The 19,305-nt window shown below is 39.0% G+C and overlaps 1 long non-coding RNA gene across 1 annotated transcript; it reads left to right on the plus strand.

Annotated features, from left to right (window-relative positions):
• The first annotated feature begins 7,841 nt into the window (after window positions 1-7,841).
• LOC120540980 lies at window positions 7,842-9,536 on the plus strand. Its single transcript, XR_005635914.1, has 5 exons — window positions 7,842-8,073; window positions 8,156-8,276; window positions 8,383-8,452; window positions 8,556-8,729; window positions 9,164-9,536. It is a non-coding gene; the product is annotated as an uncharacterized LOC120540980 (long non-coding RNA).
• Window positions 9,537-19,305: the final 9,769 nt, after the last annotated feature.

Below are 19,305 nucleotides of genomic sequence, written 5' to 3' on the forward strand. Positions count from 1 at the left end.
GAGATGAATAAGGAATTAAATAAAGTTAAACTTGCCTCTTCAGTAAAGTATCTCACCTACAGAGGTGCTTGAAAGTTAGTGAACCCCTCAGAATTTTCCATATCCTCTTTAATAAAACCCCTGTGTGCATCCAGGTGTCCATGTGTGTGTGTCTTCTGGTGAAGTGCATGCATGCTGGGCCACACGGCACGTGTTCAGTCTCTTCCTGTGCATTCCCTGTGTGTGCAGAGAGAGAGAGAGAGGGTGAAACACACAGGTGCGTGCGCAAGAGACAGACAGACAGACACGCAGGCCTGCCCGAGAGACAGACACGCACGCACGCAGGCCCGCGTGAGAGACAGACATGCGCACACACACACACATGCATGCACGCATGCGAGAGACACCTTACACACACACACAGGCAGGCCCGCATGGGGGACAGACATGCACGCACACACACGCACGCAGGCCCGCGCGAGATACAGACATGCACACATGCACACGCACGCAGGCAGGCAGGCAGGCCCGTGACAGAGAAAGACACGCACGCGCACGCAGGCCCACCACAGAGATAGACACACACGTACACCCGCCCGCACACACACACGCGCAGGCCCGCGACAGAGACAGACAGACACACACACACACACAGGCGCGCGTGCATTGTTGCAATGTTACTTTTCTTGGTGGTTTACTAAATTACGGATTTTTCAAATGTTCATTTTTTTCCCTGTGCTTAAAACTCATTAAAAAAGGTGTTTTTAGTGAGCGGGTCGTAAGGCTGTAGCGCGAACTCTTACAGTGTTAGTTTTCTCTGTTGTTCAAGGTTTCGTTTACTACTACGCTGTGCATTCAATGGTATAATTAACTATATTTTTGTGCTTAAAATCTTAAAAAATATATATTTACATACAGTTCATGCGGTCTGGAATGGATTAATTGTATTTACATACAATCCTATGGGGGAAATTACTTCGGTCCCACTGTATTACTGTCAGGGAAAATTACAGGCATTTTACGGAAATACAAACCAGTATTACTGAGAGAGAAAATTAAAGGCATACAATACAGTGACACATATTACAGCCACATACAAGGTCCCTTGCCATTTAATATAGACTGTTCATACAAATGTTTAGGCACTACTGTTCTAGCGCCGTTATTGTAACAGGCTTAATGTCTAGTTACTTCATAAAGGAGACCTAGAACATCGTCATATTTGCAAACTTGTCCTCAAATTAGGTGAAGAGAACACCATTGAACAAATGAGACAAAAATATCATACTTGGTCAATCGGTGAATGGCAAAAGTATGTGAACCTTTACTTCTAGTATTTGGTGTGACCCCCTTTTACAGCAAAAACCACAACTAAATGTTTCCAGCAGGTCTTGATCAGTCCCATACATCAGATTGGAGGAAATTTAGCCAATTCCTCTCTACAGAATTGCCTCATCTCAGGGATGTTGCTGCGTTATCTCAAATGAAATGCATGCTGCAGGTTTTTCCACAACATTTCTATTGGGTTAAGGTCAAGATTTTGACTTGACCATTCCAAAACCTTTATTTTATTCTTCTTCAACCACTTTTTGGTAGAATGACTTATGTGCTTAGGGTCGTTGTCTTGCTCCATGATCCAGTTTCTTTTGAGATGTAGTCCTAACATTTTCCCTTAGAATTTACTGATATAATTCAGAATTCATTCTCCTGTCTACAATGGCAAGCTGTCCTGGCCTAGTATAGATGCAGAAAAACAGGTCCAAAGCATGATACCACCACCATCACGTTTCAATGATAGATAGATAGATAGATAGATAGATAGATAGATAGATAGATAGATAGATAGATAGATAGATAGATAGATAGATAGATAGATAGATAGATAGATACTTTATTAATCCCCAAGGACAAATTCACAATAAATTTACACCGGCTATTACAGACTGAAATCAAATGTATGTTTTTATTCTAAGATAGTAAGAATAAGAGCAGCTCACTTCTCAAAATGGACTCGTCTGGGGTCAAACCCATGAAGTTTGATTACCAGTCAACAACTGATACCGTTGCACCACCAAAGCGGTCAATAGGATGAAGTTCTCATGCTGGAATGCAGTGATTTTCTATCTCCAAATATAATGGTTGTTATTTAACGAAAAAGTTCTATTTTGGTCTCATCTTTTCATAAAACATTACTCCAATAGATTTCAGGCTTGTCCACATGGTCTTCTGAAAATTGGAGATGGGAAGCAATGTTGGGTTTTTTTTTTGGGAAAGCAGTGGCTTTCTCCTTGCAACCCTGTCATGCACACCACTGTTTCTCAGTGTTCTATTAATGGTGGGCTGATTAAAATTACTACTAACCAATGTGAGAGAGGCTATTAGTTGCATAGAAGTTATTCTTGGATCTTTTGTGACATTGTGGACAGTCACACACCTTGCCCTTCTAAGGAGAGTAACAATAGTGCAGTCTAAGCCTCTCCCAGCATGATAAGCATGAACAATTCTTTTTCTGAGGTCCTCTGAAATGTCCTTTGTCTGTGGCATGACACGCTGATACTACACAAACTGGTTTAAAGATGAAGCCCTTGATAGAACCTTGCTCTTGTAATACAAATGAGGTGCCCATTCACACCTGATTGTCATTACATTGACCGATCACCATGACAATGACTGACAACACCTGACTCTAACCTCACCTTCAAATTACCTGTTAGGTTCATATACTTTTGCCACTCATGGATATGTAATACTGGGTGATTTTCCTCAATGAAAAAATCAGGAGTGGTCTACCCTAGATTTTCTCGTATACTCAGATATGGCGATGGATATTTGAGGAGTAAACCGTAAGACAATGATTATATTTTTTATTAGGTACATTAAATAACCATCAACAATTATTATAAAATTAAAGCTGAATAAATCAGATGCTGCAGCTGCATGAATAAAAGGTAAAGTACTACTTCTGGTTAGCAGAAATAGCTCAAAAGTTGATAAAAACCTACATTTTGTACCTAATACTTGTATGCAAAATTTGGTTAACCTAAGTGAAATCGTATTCAGGTTATCGTGTTTACATACACACACACAGACATAATTCCAAAAATGGTATTTTCGGACTCAGGGAGATCTAAAATGTTGTTGTTCATCAAAATCTCAAAATGGATTTTTTTAAGGATTCCAGTACTTTCCCTATACTCCATATATGAGGAAGTCAGAGAGGTCTAAAACGTCGAGATTCATCAAAATCTTGACATCTTATTTTTGGATGATTACAATTCTTTGCGTACACTTCATATACGAGAAAGTAAAAATGGCATTTTCTGACTCAGGGAGGTCTAAAATGTTGAGATTCACCAAAATCTCGAAATGGAATTATTGTAGGATTTTAATATTTTCCCTATACTTTGTGTACAAGAAAGTCAGGGAGGTCTAAAACGTTGAGATTCATCAAAATCCTGACATTGATTTTTTGGACAATTGCAATACTTTCCCTATAAATGTTTCATATACGGGAAAGTAAAAATGACCAAGAGTCATAGTTTTGTCTCAGTTGTTTAGCTGGGATCTCCATATCTACTTTTAGGACTTGTGTGAAAATCTGATGATGTTTAAAATCATATTTATTTAGGTATATGGAGAATTCAGAAGGGTTCACTAACTTTCAAGCACCACTGTGTGCCAACAGACAATCATGTGGACACAATTCTTTTCCAACTAAATGCCAGCATTGGCTATTTATCTTCCTGCTTATTCTGGTCGATGCCTTAATCCATGGCAATTTACAGCATCTGAGATACAATTGGTTATTTTTCTTGTGTGTTTCCAATTAGAGCACAGGTAAGTGAAGTGACTTGCTTGTGGTCATAGAGTGTCAGTAGTGGGATTTGCACAACCTCAGGGTATAGAGTCCAAAGCCTTAACCACTGCACCACGCTGCCTGCCTAATGAAGGTAAGCTAGTTATTTCCGACAAGGAAGACAGCAGTGTTATGCTGGAGAATGGTAACATGTTGTATGCTGTGACAGTATTGATACCATGACTCTCTATTAAGTAATGATGGCACAGTGGATGACACGACTGCCCTACAGCTCTAGTCTCACTGATGTTGCCGCTCTGCTGAGGAGCAGGTCACATACTCATAGTGTTTATGTTACCGTTTCTCCAGGTTTTATAAATTTCCACCTACATTACCAAAGATATTCATTTTCGACTCTGTTCTGACTGAGTGTATGTCTGCAATGGACTGCAACCTATTTTGGTGTTCTGCTTTCATTGCATGCAAAGCTTTCAGGACAGATACTCAGTGCACCACCTTGAACCTGCTTAAACCTGCTTAAACAGGTTCATTAATGGATAAAATGAAAGAATTTAAAAATGAAAATAGCCAAATGAAGCCAGGCTACCCAAGCAAAGACAGGAAAACTGGGTAAACTCCACACAGGCATTAAACGGGCATGCATTTGATTGCAAATTGCTAATAGCTAAGAGGCAGAACATTTCACCACAATGCCTGTCCTGCCATGATTCAGTATTCTGTATGTAAAAGCATGTATTATTTCTTTTATATTTACCAAACTGCTATTATTATTAAAAATTTGTTAAAAATTACACTAAAGAGAAAGGTAGAAACTATTGATCTATTCATTTCCATGTACTAAAGCTCAAGCTCATCACTGGCTATTTTCTCCTCAAAACTCTATGCTATGCTGCTTGTTTCATTTATTCTTTGCATTGTGTATAGCTTCAAAAGCTCATTTTTGATCATCATTCCATAGGGTTTGCCATTGGGCACCTATTCATTCATTCCACAAAACATTCATTATGCTGCCTAGCATTACCCCCCTGCTTAAGATTGGCTGAAAGCAAAAACCAAAGCGTGCTCTTAAAGTTACCATCCTTCAGAGTGACAGCACCTGTTTTGGTAGATTTAGGTGTAAGGTAGGAAGGATACTGTCGAGTGACTCACTCAGGCACAATCAGTTCTGAGTCACTGAGTGCTTTATAGTAGTTGCCAGGTATGTGGGAGGAGGGCCAGGAGAAGACACACACAAAACAGAAAGAATGTGCAAACTTCACTAGGCCTGAAGCTAAAACAGCTCTCTGGAGCAGTAAGGCCTGCCGCTTCAATGACTGTGACACACACAGATACAGATGTTGATTTTTGTTAATGAACAATATGTTACAGTAAATGAATATAGAAGAATCCAAATAAATTCATGATGTGAGGCTGGGAGTGCGGCACTCTTTACTGATGAAATGTAACCTGAGGCTGGGCTGTTAGAGAGCAAGTGGCAGGTTGTTGGATCAGCAAACATTTTCTTAAGAATAAATCTGCATTTTTTCATTCGGGTTTGCCATCATTTTATTTACATGTGCACTGTAAAGGATTACTGTAAATTTACAGCGAGTTTCCTACAGTATTTTCCTGTAATTTGTTTACACAGTAACATGCTGTAATATTTTAAAGAATGGCTGTACATCTACAGCAAAGAGCTGTTTTCAAAACTTAATACAGTAATATATAAAAAAATACAGTAACATACTGTAATCTAGTTAAGATACAGTAGCATACTGTACAGGCAAGGCATTCTGGGATTGGTTTGAACGAGGAAGTAAGAGCGGTGCAACCTGAGCAGAGGTTTTAGTTCAGAAAACCACGTTAGAACTTTTAGAACTTCTCTTACGTCCTGTTAATTATGTTATAGCTTATATTTATTTATCTTTTTATCACTCCGCCTATTCTGTTCATTTATTTTTAATATTATTCGTTCTGCACTTTCCATTGTTTAGTGAGACCGGGAACAGCGTGTGAGGCGGGAGAATTGAAAGTTCCAGAAACAATTCATTGCCGTTTTAACTTGGTGAGCCTCTGTCTCTTTTATTTTTTGTACATTTTTTTTGTCTATGTGAGTGAGTTCGTTAGTTATTTATTTGACAATCATTTCACATCCTCTGCATTTGTGTTTGTATGTGTGTTGTCAGGGATGCCAGGGGCAACGACCCGGCCGGGACGCCATGATGGACCGGAAGAGGGTCAAAGCCCACCCTGGATCACGTGGGGGCCGCCTTCCTGGTTGTTCTGGGGGCCACAGGTACAGGGCATGGAAGCTCCACCCTGTAGGGGCCCGTGGTCACCGCCAGGAGGCGCCCCAATGCCTTGGGAATATGTTACCCCAGCACTTCCGCCACACCAGGAACTACTGGGGGGAAGATTTAGGACGGCACCCGGAGAGCTGCCGGGAGGACAGCCGGCACTTCCGCCACGCTGGGGCGTGGCCAAGGGAGGAATGCTGGGAACACCTGGTGCTCATCCGGGGACTGTTTAAAAGGGGCCGTCTCCATTCATTCAGCGCTGGAGTCGGGTGGAGGCAGGACAAGGCAAGGCAAGGCAAGGCAAGGCAAGGCAAGGCAAGAGAAGAGAAGAGAGAGTGGAGGCGGCCCGAAGAAAGGCATATTGCGGCCAGGACTGTGTGTGTTTGGGGTTTGTGCACTATTTGGACTATTCTGGGTCTGAGTGACCATTTATTGTATATATTTTGTAAATAATAAACGTGTGGTGGTGAAGAACAACATGTCCGCCTGTCTGTGTCCGGGTCGGCTCCACAGTGTATAATTGCATAACTTTATTAGTTAGTTTGTACTTAAAGTATCGAATAGCCTGTATAGCCCACACAACCACTTTGCCCTGCTTGTAGTGGAAAGTCATTTTGTCCAGTTAATGTTTAAACAATATCTTTATTTTTAAATTATCACAAAGTACTCTGCATATACGTTTTTGGTCAGTGTGTCATTAGACCACATACATTCATTCTAAAGTAAAATGTCAGTTAGACATCCTGGCATTATAAAATAACAGATGTTACCGTGCACTATCATTTTAAATATAAGGACAAAGTGGTTTTGCACAAAGTACACAAGTTCCAAACTCTTAACTCAGTAAACTTTAAAATTAGTCAAAGCAGTTGTGGCAGCTTAGCTATTGCTTAAAGCAATGAGTTGTTGCATATTTTTCTGACTTAAATTGATTAACCAACTGACCTAAAATGATGCAGCATCAATTTTGTGATCATGATTTTGAAACAATATTGCCGTTTTTTCAGCACATTAAAATTTATATTTATGTTCCTGTTATTTTATAGATCATGTATCCATCTACCTTAGAAAAAATGAATTACGCAAGGAAAACTTTTCTCAGTACACTCCTATTAAACAAACTTTAGAAGCACTGTTTTATTATTCAGGAAACAATATAAGGAAACAAAAGCTGAAATCAGAACAAAATATATTCTCTGATTTTTCCAATGGCAGATACATTTTGAGAACAGTGTGTTAATACTGATTCAGAATCGTTTATTCTTATATCAAGTTGCCTTTGAAGTTGCCAATTGACTTGGATCAAGAAAAAAAAAGCTGAGATTCTTGCTGTTTGTGTCATGCATGCAATCCCGTTACTTTTCTGTTGGTCAAGCATTGACCACATGCCGTTAGTTTAGTTGTGCAGGATTTTAAATACTTGGGTCAAGTGCCAGAGCAGGAGACAGTCTCAGCTCACACTACATTGGTGGATCTGTTGCAAATTTTAGTAGGAGTAGCAACTTTTGCAGATATTGTGACTGTCAAATATTCCAGTCAGGAAACACTTTACATAAAGAACATGCATGTTGTTCTGGACAGAAATGATGAAGGTGTTGTATCTGGGAAAATTCAGTCGATTCTCATTCACAGCAATTCCAATGTACAGTACATGTTGTCACAAAGAAATGACTTTCTTGTAGACCAGGGAGTTCGCTGATTGACATCACAAAATTTGGGTCACTTATGCATTAATCAAAATCTGCCTGCTTTGTGTGGTCTGACTGTAATGGTCCTTTGTCATTCTTTTCCATTACTAGAATGATGTCTGAGTTACAAAAAGAGATTAAGCAAACCTTGCTGTGAGTAATACCAAGCCTTCCTGACGAGCCACTCAATCAGTCAGTTGAGAAATGTGTAGGCTGAGGAGTAAAAGATTTAATGTACGTGAAAGAAGAGGACTTTTTAAGAGTTCATACAACCTGTCCAGTGCCAAACTGTTCAGCACCCGGAAAGATCATGGTAAGTCAGACAATAAGCTAATTATGTTGTGCGCATTGTTTGTTGTGACACTCTTGAACTGATATTTCATTACATTTTTCAGAACAAAGAAGCAGCATTTTGGTTCAGTAATTAGTTTGACCTAGGACTCCTCAAAATTCACCACAAATGAGCTCCTCAGGCTCCTCAGTCAGAAAATGGATGGACTCACACTTCAAGCAGATGTGAGTTAAATATTTTTTGAAAATCATATGTATGATTGCATGCGCGACCTATATGTTGTAATGTCTGCTTGAATGTTGTGTCAATTTTTTTTTTTTTTTACTTCAGGCATTTGCCACTTCAGCAGATGTCCAAGGAACACTCAACTTGCCTGACAGTCCTTGAATTATAATTCTTGGTATGTAGACATAATAGTGCAGATATCTAATTGTACCTGATAAAAGTTTCTCATGTTTCAGAGGACTCTTTAATGAATGTCATTTTGTAATTTTTATTTTCAGGTCAAACTCTAAGCAACCAGCAGTGGATGGTGAGCACATGATGTAAAGGTCACATTGTATGTGAGGGAACACAACTCAGCTTTGTCTGTGGCCGTGCTGCTGTGTTTGCTTCATGTTATGATTTCAACCTCCAATATAGGAAGAGACTGCAAGCACCTTTGATTTTGTTCAAAGGTAAAACATTTGCTTATTTTCCATACATACATTTTCATTAAAACTGACTTAAACTTCCATCAGACTTTATTACACACTGCCTGTAAAATGTTTGCACACTCCTCTTAGACATACAGTAAGCTTATTCTCCTTCTCATACCCTATTAAACTTTTGTGGCACTATTAACCACCCTGACACACACCATGATATTTTTTCTATAAATTAAATCGGTTAAAAGTAAATATTGGCAAATTCAGTTATGTACTTGAATCTTTTTTAGAGAATGCAAATTGTTGAGCGTGGAGGAACTAAGAAATTGTTTTGAAGATGTGTTATAGATTCACTTTCCCCCATGAACCTCAAGAGGAACCATTGTAGTCATGACAAAGTGAATGTTTTTTTTTATTTTATAAATTATTAAGTACATGTGTTTTTCTTTCTTTTTGTCATTTAGATGATATATTGACATCAACCCTGAACACATGTTCAAGGCCAATCAAGGAAAAGCTACATCCAAGAAGACTAGCCAAGCAGTCCATAACAAGAAGAACACAGTAAACCCTCATTTTTCCTAACCACTTTGTAAGATAATGGACTTTAAACAGAATTTGGTCTGAGTTCATCCAAGACCACTTTGTTCACTTTTAATTTTGACAGTTTAGGCAATTTTTCTCTAACATGGTGTTCATATTCTATTTTAATGTGAAAGTCAACATTGGTGCTACTTTTAAATTTAGTACTGAATGCTGCACTATGTTTATTGCCAGTGTTTCCCACCTCTGTTGCAACCATTTGTGTTTATCTGAAATAATGGAAGCCTGCTAACAATTAAAAACTGGTAATGTAAAAAGCTAATCAAGACCATAAAAATAAATGTTTATTGGAATGTTTCAAATGAAAGAAGCATTATTTGTTTTTTATTATTTGTTTGTCCTTATCAATGCTGTAGTGACACTATAAAATGGTATTCACAGCATGACCAATGTAAAAATACAATACATAACTATAGAAAATACAGTCCTAACATTTTCTCATGTAATTTTACAGTAAAATACTGGCAGTAGAGTTGCCTGCCACTTACTGTATGTTGACAGTGAAGCTGCTGTAATTAACATTTACAGTTTTACACTGTGATTACATAATACAGTATTGTACAATTATATTACAGTATCATACTGTATTATGAAATTACAGTGTAATACTGTAAATGTTAACTACAGCAGCTTTACTGTAAAAGTACAGTAAGTGGCTGGCAACTCAGCTGCCAGTATTTTACTGTAAAGTTACAACGAAAAATTTTACAGTGATGGCTTTTCCTTTAAAAAAAAAACAAAGTATGGCCTGAAGCTTAGGGTGTAGGTGACCACCTGTATACGCTGAAAAAAGACAGGTAAACCCAGAAGTGAGTTTTGTATTTCATTACTAACAAAATCCATTTTTGGTACTGATTCAACAAAACTGTACATGCAAATTGAAACTTCATTGCTTGAGATTTACTTTTTCATTAATCCTTGGGACTAACTTGAGCTCATCTTTGAATTTTGCTCTCTATTGCTGGTTAACTTTGTACTATCTTACAAGTTAAATTTTAGGCATTAATGTTGGTACTTTTAAAAAGAAAGGAAGCAATTCAGTGGAACAATGAGGAAATTCAGGAGATCAAGTCCTACAAAACAAGTCAATTAAAATGAATTCTAAAGAAGTCAATTAGCAGCAAAAACAGGTCACTAATTAAGAAAAGGGTTAGAATGAAAACCTGCAGCCACTGGGGCCCTTCAGGACCAGAGTTGGGGACCCCAGGCCTAAAATATATATATTTGTAGAACTGCTCAAAATTAAATACAATCTGATGTTTGGCCTAATTTTCATGTATATATCTTAAATTTAAATTGTTTATGAATATAGCATTTTTAATTCAATTTTATAGACTTTAGGAATATGACCTACTGGGCCCTAACCCTACCCTAAAAACAATGAGCATAAGCTAGAAGTCAGCATTATACAGGATGCCAGTTCATAAATATATAGTTGCATGAAAACGATTTGGCACCCCTATTCAACTGTACATTTCACTGATTACATAAAACAGAAAAAATTAGATTACACTTTGTTAACCCCCAAATGGAAATTCAAATACATACCGCAATGAAAACAGAGAATAAACAGATACCAACTCAAAGTACAATATAAGACAACAGACTGAAAATCATATAATACAATAAATAATGTGCTAAAATACCTGCAGTAGACTTTGTCAGTATAGCTTCTGGAAGGAGAGAAGAACAGAACATTTGGAGGAAGTGCTTGTACTGCCCAATGGCAGCAGGCAGAAAACATCACCAGAGTTGCTTCTTATTGCACCACTAGAGGATAAGCCTGTGGTTAAAAGTACTCCAAGAAAGAGCCCCCTGGAACAGATGGCCAGACTATCAAGTCCAATTTTACCACCATACTCTTTTCCACAACAGTCTCTAAGGCAGCCATAGTGAGTTCTGTGATGGGGCATCATCTCTGCCTCACAGTCCTTGAACCTCACAAACTTCAGTCTGTTGGTCAAGTAAAATAAGAGAGCGTCTGTAGGATGCCATATTAAACAGGATGGATTTCTACACACTTTAATTCACAGGTAAATGACAATTTATTTGCAGAATACATAAAGACTGACAACACAAATGCAAAGTGGTTGCTGTTATTTCCTGACAGATCCAGTGTCCTGGGTTTGAATCCCACACCGGCACTCTTAAAAATAAAGGTGCCAGGGTGGTTCTTCAGAGAAATGCCAAAAGACCCATCCACATAAAAATTCTAGTAAAGAATCTTTGTCTATTTAGATCTCGAACATGCTCCATACAGTAAATACCCGTGAACAGATGGTAACGCATTTATGAAATACCAGTGGGTCCTGATTTTAGAAGGACTGTTGCTGCATATGTCCATTAAGACAGGCTCGGTCTAGATTTTCATAGCCTTCTAGTGTACTGTAGACTATCATACATTAAAGGTTTTTTTTTTTACATTTTAAGAAGTTTTTCAAAGCACAAAGAATCCTTCCCAAAATTAAATGGTGCTTTGTCAAACAATGACTCACTAAGGAATCACACAACCCATAACTATAAAGTGTCATTAAGAACCAGTATTTTTAACTGTGTGGTAGGTGACTGTGTCGAGTCTAAACATGCTTCTTGTGTCTGAGTGGGTTTTTACTCTGGATACTCCAGTTTTCCCCACCCATCCCCAAAAATGTGTGTGTGTGTGTGTGTGTGTGTTTGTGAGGTTAATTGGTAATTCCACATTTTTCCTCTGTGAGCTGACGTGATAAGAACTGGAGCTCTGTGACCCAGAATTGTGTTCAGCAGACTTTGAGAATGTGCTGTTATGTAACAGATTGAAGATATGAAACAGTTAATGTGATTTGTGCAAACATTCGCCGCGCTTGATTCAATAAGACTTGAAAATTGTATTGAGTCATTACATGTTACAGTTATAGAGGTGAATAAATATTCTGCACCATCTGTTCTTTTAAGATGCTGTATCTATGTTCAGCAAATGAGGACTCCTTTAAGTAGCTGACTGAGAACTCGAAAATGAAGATAACTGAATTTCATAAAGAAGTGGAAGAATTCAAAAAGACAACTAAATACTACCAGTTTGAATTTGTCGTAATCAGACACATCAGTGTGAAATGAAGTTAAACGTAACTGACAAAGCAAGATTTGCAGAGTCGCTGTTACAACTTGAAAAAAGGTTTAACTGACATGCCAGAGTGATGGCCTTGGGTCCACCATACAATCGACAGTACATGTAAGAGATGTCAAGAGTAAATCTCCAATTACAAAATAAGTACTAAATGTATTAGAATACAGTGCTGTGAAGTCATGAAATTTAAAAAGGAACTATATGGCTACACATACAAAGCACATTTGGGGAAAAATACCTGAAGGATCAGCAATACTTTTTTTTACTTTAGATGTGTATGTTAGCTAGTGAAACAAGAAAAGTGAATTCAACTAAATTCTAAAAGTCAGTTATGAAACTAAAGTTGAAAATGATATTTTAGTAAGACAACAATACCTCAAAATCAATCATGAAGTAAGTCCTGTAGCAGATGGCCAGGGTCGTTACCTGGCCGGTACACTTTCTGAGTTGAAAGACCAGAGAAGAGAGCATGCACAGGGTATTATCTCCACTAGTTTGCTAGACGGTAGCCCCCTTGGAGGGCTGCAGCATCTTGAATTCCCACAGGTTTCATGGGAGTTTAAGCTTGGTGCTCAACCCTGCTAGGTTCTGGGAGAGCCACCAGGGGGTGCTGCAGAGCCCTACTACATGCTAATAGGCTAACAACAGTATTTCCGGGTACAGGATAAAAGGTGCCAGCTGCCACTGCTCCAGGGTCCAGAGTCAGGAGAAAGAGGGCTGAAGCTTGCTGGAGGAGGAGGGGAGGCAGAGGAAGAGACAGACAGAGAAGAAGACAAAGACAGAGTGCTGTGTATTGCTTTGTGGTTTGCTAACAGTGCTAGGAAGGTGGGAAACTATTGGGAAGAGTTTCTCACAACTGAACAAAAGCTTGTGTTGTGCTGGACTTGTGCCTCATGTCTGTTTGTGTCATGTTTGCAGAGCTGGTGTGTGCCCCCTGGTGTCCAAAGTATAAAAGCCGAATATGATGGCTATGGATTAGCCTTCACATACCCTGGACTCAGCCTCTGCAGATATTTCAGGACCTCACATATTGTGACATATTAGAGTAGGAAATATCTCCTAAACAAAGAAAAAACAGATTATGACTTCAACAAAGCATTTGTAAGATGTGATTTCTGCCAAAAGTGGTGCTATTATGTATTAGTAGACAGGGTACCAACTCTGAACATACTAAAATAGTTCTGACTGTTAGTTAGTGATAGTCATCAAATAAATAGTAATTGTACATTAGTGTTTTCATAAAATTTTTACAGTGGAACAGTGAAAGTGCTGCTGCCTCACAAAATGGAGGCCAGGGTTCATGTCCTGGGCGCTCCCAGTGTGGAGTTTTCACGTTCTCCCATTGCCGTTGTGGATTTCCCTCTGGGTGCTTCAGTTTCCTCCCACACTCCAAAGACATGCAGGTTAGGTGGACTCGAGATGATGAACTGGTCTCTGTGTTCATCCTGTGAGGGACTGTTGTCCTGTCCAAGTACTGCTCCTTTCTTGGGCCCTGTGCATGCTGGGACAGGCTTCAGAGATCCTACTCAGGATAAAGTGGGTTTAAAAAATGCATGGATAGACATTCAATATTTAAGTGCAGATGGTGTTACAATCTTTTTCTCTTAGAAATTTAATGTACTGTGGAAACTTGGATGGGGTGTCCAAACTGTTGCGTGAGCGTGAATGTCATGTGTATGCATGCTTGCCAGTGCATATTCTGTATATGCATATATTGCACAGTGTCGTGCCTTTCTGTTATCTTCTGACTTACAGAAACTGATATTTCGTATTTTTAACATTCATACTTTATTAACATCTTACCATTTTTGATAAGTGGAGAGCGCTGAAACACTCCAATGAGAAAAGACCTCAATTTTTTTTTCAGTGTAATTCATTTAATGCAAAGTGCTCTGTTACAGATTATCTCAGATTCCTAAGACCTTCATGGAATGACTGGAATTCATTATTTATCGTTTAAAATTAACCAGAAAAAGAAAACGAATCAAAGGAAAAAATGCAGCGTTGCTGTACTATAATATCTCTTTAGGTCGCATTGTCAGAAGAATATAACAATACAGTTAGCTTGCTAATTGTCATTTCTATCCACGCCCCTAAGGCTATTGAACAGCTCGGGGGGCAGGGCGCAAATAACTTGAAGAACTTTTTCATCCAAGTTGCAGATCCAGATTCTTTCCTGTGGGTGCTATTTGCAAGATGGACAACGAATCAAAGTACTTGCACTACAAAGGACTTTTGGTCCCTAAAATATGTCACACGCCAGAGAGTCTGAAATATGCCGAAGAGTTTTGCGTTAGGGACGACGACGTGTTCGCGGTAACCTACCCAAAATCTGGTAAGTAGAGCCGGGCTGGCGAAGGGACAGGGAGCGGAAAACTGCCACCCTGGGTTTGGCAGCAGCTGAGCAAGAGTGACTCGGCGGGGAGCGCATTCTAAACAGGCAGCGCCGTGAACTTTCAGACCCCGTGACAGAACATGATCTTTAGAAAACTTACACTATATAGGTTAAGAGTTCAAACGAGATCTATAATTTACTGTACTTGTGCTTTGATTTATTTGTGTGGGCAATCAAAACGAAATTCGATTGTTCTTTTGTATTTGTTACAAACGGCAAAAAAGGAAACGGTGTATAGCCTAATATTTGTTCTTCATAACATAAGTGTAAGATCGCTGGTGCATGTTAGGCACCTAAATGCCAACGCGTAAACAGAATGATATACGATAACACTAGTTTTTTTTTTTAGTAATATTTTTTATTAACTGTCAGCCTGAGCAGTGGCATGACCTACAGTCGCTTAGTGTTTAAAAACTTGAAATTAAGAAAACGTACACACGCCTCGTTATCAATATTTAAGTCACATACTTTCTGCATACTTATTTTAATTATTGCAAAATAAGTGCCTTCTTGTTATTTCAAACAAGTTAGAAACGTACACGTGGCGTAAAATTAAATCGTGCTTTGGGATTAGGTTAATTGTATTGAAAGTGGGGGCGTTTTTAATTTGTTTGATTATTTTATAAAAAGAGGCTTTTTCTTAAATACAGTACTTTGTCACCGTGGTGTGTGACATGTGATTCAGGTTTCCTCAGACAGCGACATCACTGCTTAAGCCATTCCGTGTGAAACCTGCGGGCAAACCGCACCGCAAAGCGCACGAGCGATGAGCTACCGAAACACTTTTTTTACTTATTGCGGTCAGTTTGAACGGGGCGTTGATTATCTGCTAGACAGTTAAGTGTTTGACCTGTGCCGAGTAGCTAACAATGTCACAGCAGAGGCTGTGAGACAGACACTGCTGATGGAAAGACAGTTATCCCTGCTACTACTGACTTTTAAGAGGAAGAAAAGGAAAAGGTGGAGTGTTTTGCATGTTGTCCTTAAGTTTTCATGACCTGTTGCGTCATATTCAGCCTTTCGTTCATCATTGTGACAACCATGTACCCACCCTCAGTGTTCTGGAAACACGGCCGCCTTGCAGAGTAACTAGAATTGTTTTATGTACTGCGTGCGGCTTAAACACTTCGCGTGTCACAGCACGCGGGGGTGTGTCTCCATATCATCTTTTAGGGCCTGGTTTATACTTACTGTGTGTAGACTGCACGCATGCCACACTGCAAAGCGAGTACGCGGTAAGAGGCAAAAACACATTTGGGTTAAGCAGCGGGCACGCGCGCGCAACTCTGTGGGCGGTTGTTTCAAAAGCTCGAAGTGAGTGCCTGGTATCTGTTGGCTGACTACATCCTTTCAATCATAATTTCAAACAGTACACTCTGAAAATTAAAGGAGCTAAAGTGGTTCTTCTGCACAATGCCATAGGGAACCAATTTTTGGTTCCCAAAACAACCATCCATATGTAGGTTCCAGAAGAAACCTTTTATTTAGATCTGCAGCACGCTCCATAAATAGACAATAGCTTTGTGAAAATCCAATGAGTTTTTGATTCTTGACTCTTTCTGCATGCAATAACTGTGGGTCAGTTCAGATATTCTTGATCTGTTTGTATCTTGCTAGGTAGCCTACTGGATATTAAAGGTTTCTATTTTGTCCACATATTATGAATCTTTATAAAGAACAAAGAACCAATTGTATATGCAAAGAACTCTTGAAAATGTCAAGCAATGGGTCTAGGAGAAAGTGCTAATAAAGAACCACAAATTTGAAGAGTGTAATTAAATTCATATACAATATTCCTCTGTTTGAATAAAAAATTGGCAATGTACAAGAGAGTATTACTTAGGGTAGGATGATTTATTACTGTATTTGTTGATTATGAACATATTTACATTAGCTTTGGCCTTTTGTGGAAAACAGTTGCCTTTGTAATATTTAAAATATTATCTTCTGTAAACTACTCACTAGAAAGTTGTTGTTTTTAGCTTTGTAAACTCATGATAGGCCTACCTTTATAAGTACAGAATAAAGATGTGAAGTAGTTAGCAATGTTACCAAGCAGCTCCAGGATGGTTTCCAGTAAATGAGTAGGTGCCATTCATGTGGAATTTTCAAATCCTCCTTTTCAGTGTAGGTTTTCTGTGGGTTCTTCAGGTATCCTGCCATGTACCAAAGACACGTTAATCCAAAACGTTGACACCATATGAGTGAGTGACCAATGTGGGTGTCCCATCTACAGTTGGTGCCTGCCTTGCATCCAGTGTTGCTGTCATATGCTCTGGCCTCCTAAGACAATGATCTGAGGCACATTTTAAAATACCAAATGACTAGAAGATGAAAGTTTAATTTTTATTAGCATCTGAAAGCCTGTTTTATATTTTTGAAACATTGCAATTCACATATACAATTAGAAAATGTTCCTCTTGACATCTCATATGTCTAGAAGTGTGTAAAAGTGTGACAAAGGTACATTTAAAACACTGAGCAAGTGGCACACAGAAATTCTTTTTTTAGGTCATGTCTAAATTACAGTACAAATAACAATTTATTCTGAAATAACAAATTGGAAATATCCCTGTATGACTTACAAATTCTTCATAGCTAATATACACAGAAAAAAAGTGGAAGCTGAAATTTAATACTTGCTTGACAGCAATAGAGAATTATTATTACATGTCTTGTTAGCTCCTGGAGTGCCCATTGCTTGATGCCACCCCAACCGGGCTGCAGCTTCCAAAGCCATTAAAACTGAGTAAATCTTGCAGAGATTAGAATGACTCAAATAACCAATGTGCGGGTATGCATTTGATAAATGATAGATAAGCCTGTTATTTAAGATCTGCTATATAAGGAACAAATGTATTTGTTTATTTTTATGTTCTGGTGATTTGTTCCTGCTTTGTGCCCTATGATTGGCAAGATAGACTCTGCTGCCCTGTGACCCTGCTCTGGATAAACGAGTCACATAGAAGTTTGGATGGATGCATGTTTTGTAATCTTTCAAGAGTGAGTCACCAATAGACTAAACAAGAGGATTAATGGGTCTGGTTATATACAGAGGGGACAGGAAGGGGTGGGATCATGGCCGGAAGTGAGGTCTTGTAGGAGGTGTGTCCACAAAGGAAATAGGTGGAGTCCTAGGCAGACTTTCATTCTGCCGGTCTGTGGAGGAAGGAGGAAAGGTATTAGCACCATTCAACAACCACAGTCTCTGTGTCTGACTCCCAGTTAAGCCCTTAGACTGCCTCCCAAGAACGCCTGTGTGTCAATACATATATATATATACTTTTTAATAATCATGCTAAGTCACATACATTTATTCTAGTCTATTAAACACGGTCACATGTATTGAAAAGGAGAATTTGTAACTATATAAGATCATTAAATAAACCAAACTTATTATATGTATGCTGTACACTGACTCTTCATCTTACCACTTAATGTAGAATACTTCCTTTTTTTCCAGGTACAACATGGATGCAAGAAATCATCCCACTTATTTTGAGTGATGGAGATCTAACACCTATACACACCATTCCAACATGGGACAGAATGCCTTGGCTTGAGGAAACGCGAGCACAACTATTTCTTGACAGCCGTCCCTCCCCACGTGCTATTGCATCCCATTTATGGTATCAGCATATGCCTCCATCCTTCTTCAAGTCCAAAGCTAAGGTATTGTATCATCAGGGTTGATGGCTCTTCAGTACAGGTCATACCAAAGGGGATAATATGGTTGATCTAAAAGGAAATTAAGCAAAAGCAAAGAGATGTGGCTGATGCTGTTTAATAGACAGATACATACAAAGTATTGAAGGACACCAGATAGATAGATAGATAGATAGATAGATAGATAGATAGATAGATAGATAGATAGATAGATAGATAGATAGATAGATAGGGTCAATGTCGCCCCGTGATACCCACAGACCACACCTCAAAAACCAGGTAAAAGTTCAGAAATTAATTTAATTTCATAAATTGTGCACAAAGCACCTCCACCTCCATGATACTCAATAATAAATCAATAATACAATAACAATAATCAATAGTCACAATCCTCCACTCCCAGCAGCTCCGTCACCCTTCCTCACAACTCGGCTGGGGTTTCCCAGAGTCCTTTTATACTTCTTGACCCGGAAGTGCTTCTGTCCCTCAGTCCATGTGATTTCATAGCACGTCCGGGTCAAATGAAAACTTCTTTTTTTCTTCAGCCCGGAAGTACTTAGTTTCCTCTGTCCCCGTGAGTAGGGAGTTCTTTCTGGGCTATATGGAAAATATAAATCCCTGTTCCTCCCTGCAGCATCCCCTGGTGGCTCCCATTGTATCCAGCAGGGTTGTGAAGCCAAACTCCACTGTCCATGATGCCCTGCTGGAATTCAGGGCACCTCCATGTTGCAGGGAGGACTCCCTCTAGCGACGTGGGGGTATTGGCCAGGATGAACTGCCGGCCATATATCACAATAGATAGATAGATATATAGATAAACTATATTACCAAAAGTTTGG

Source organism: Polypterus senegalus, chromosome 12 (genome assembly GCF_016835505.1).
Source record: "Polypterus senegalus isolate Bchr_013 chromosome 12, ASM1683550v1, whole genome shotgun sequence".
Lineage (NCBI taxonomy): Eukaryota > Metazoa > Chordata > Cladistia > Polypteriformes > Polypteridae > Polypterus > Polypterus senegalus.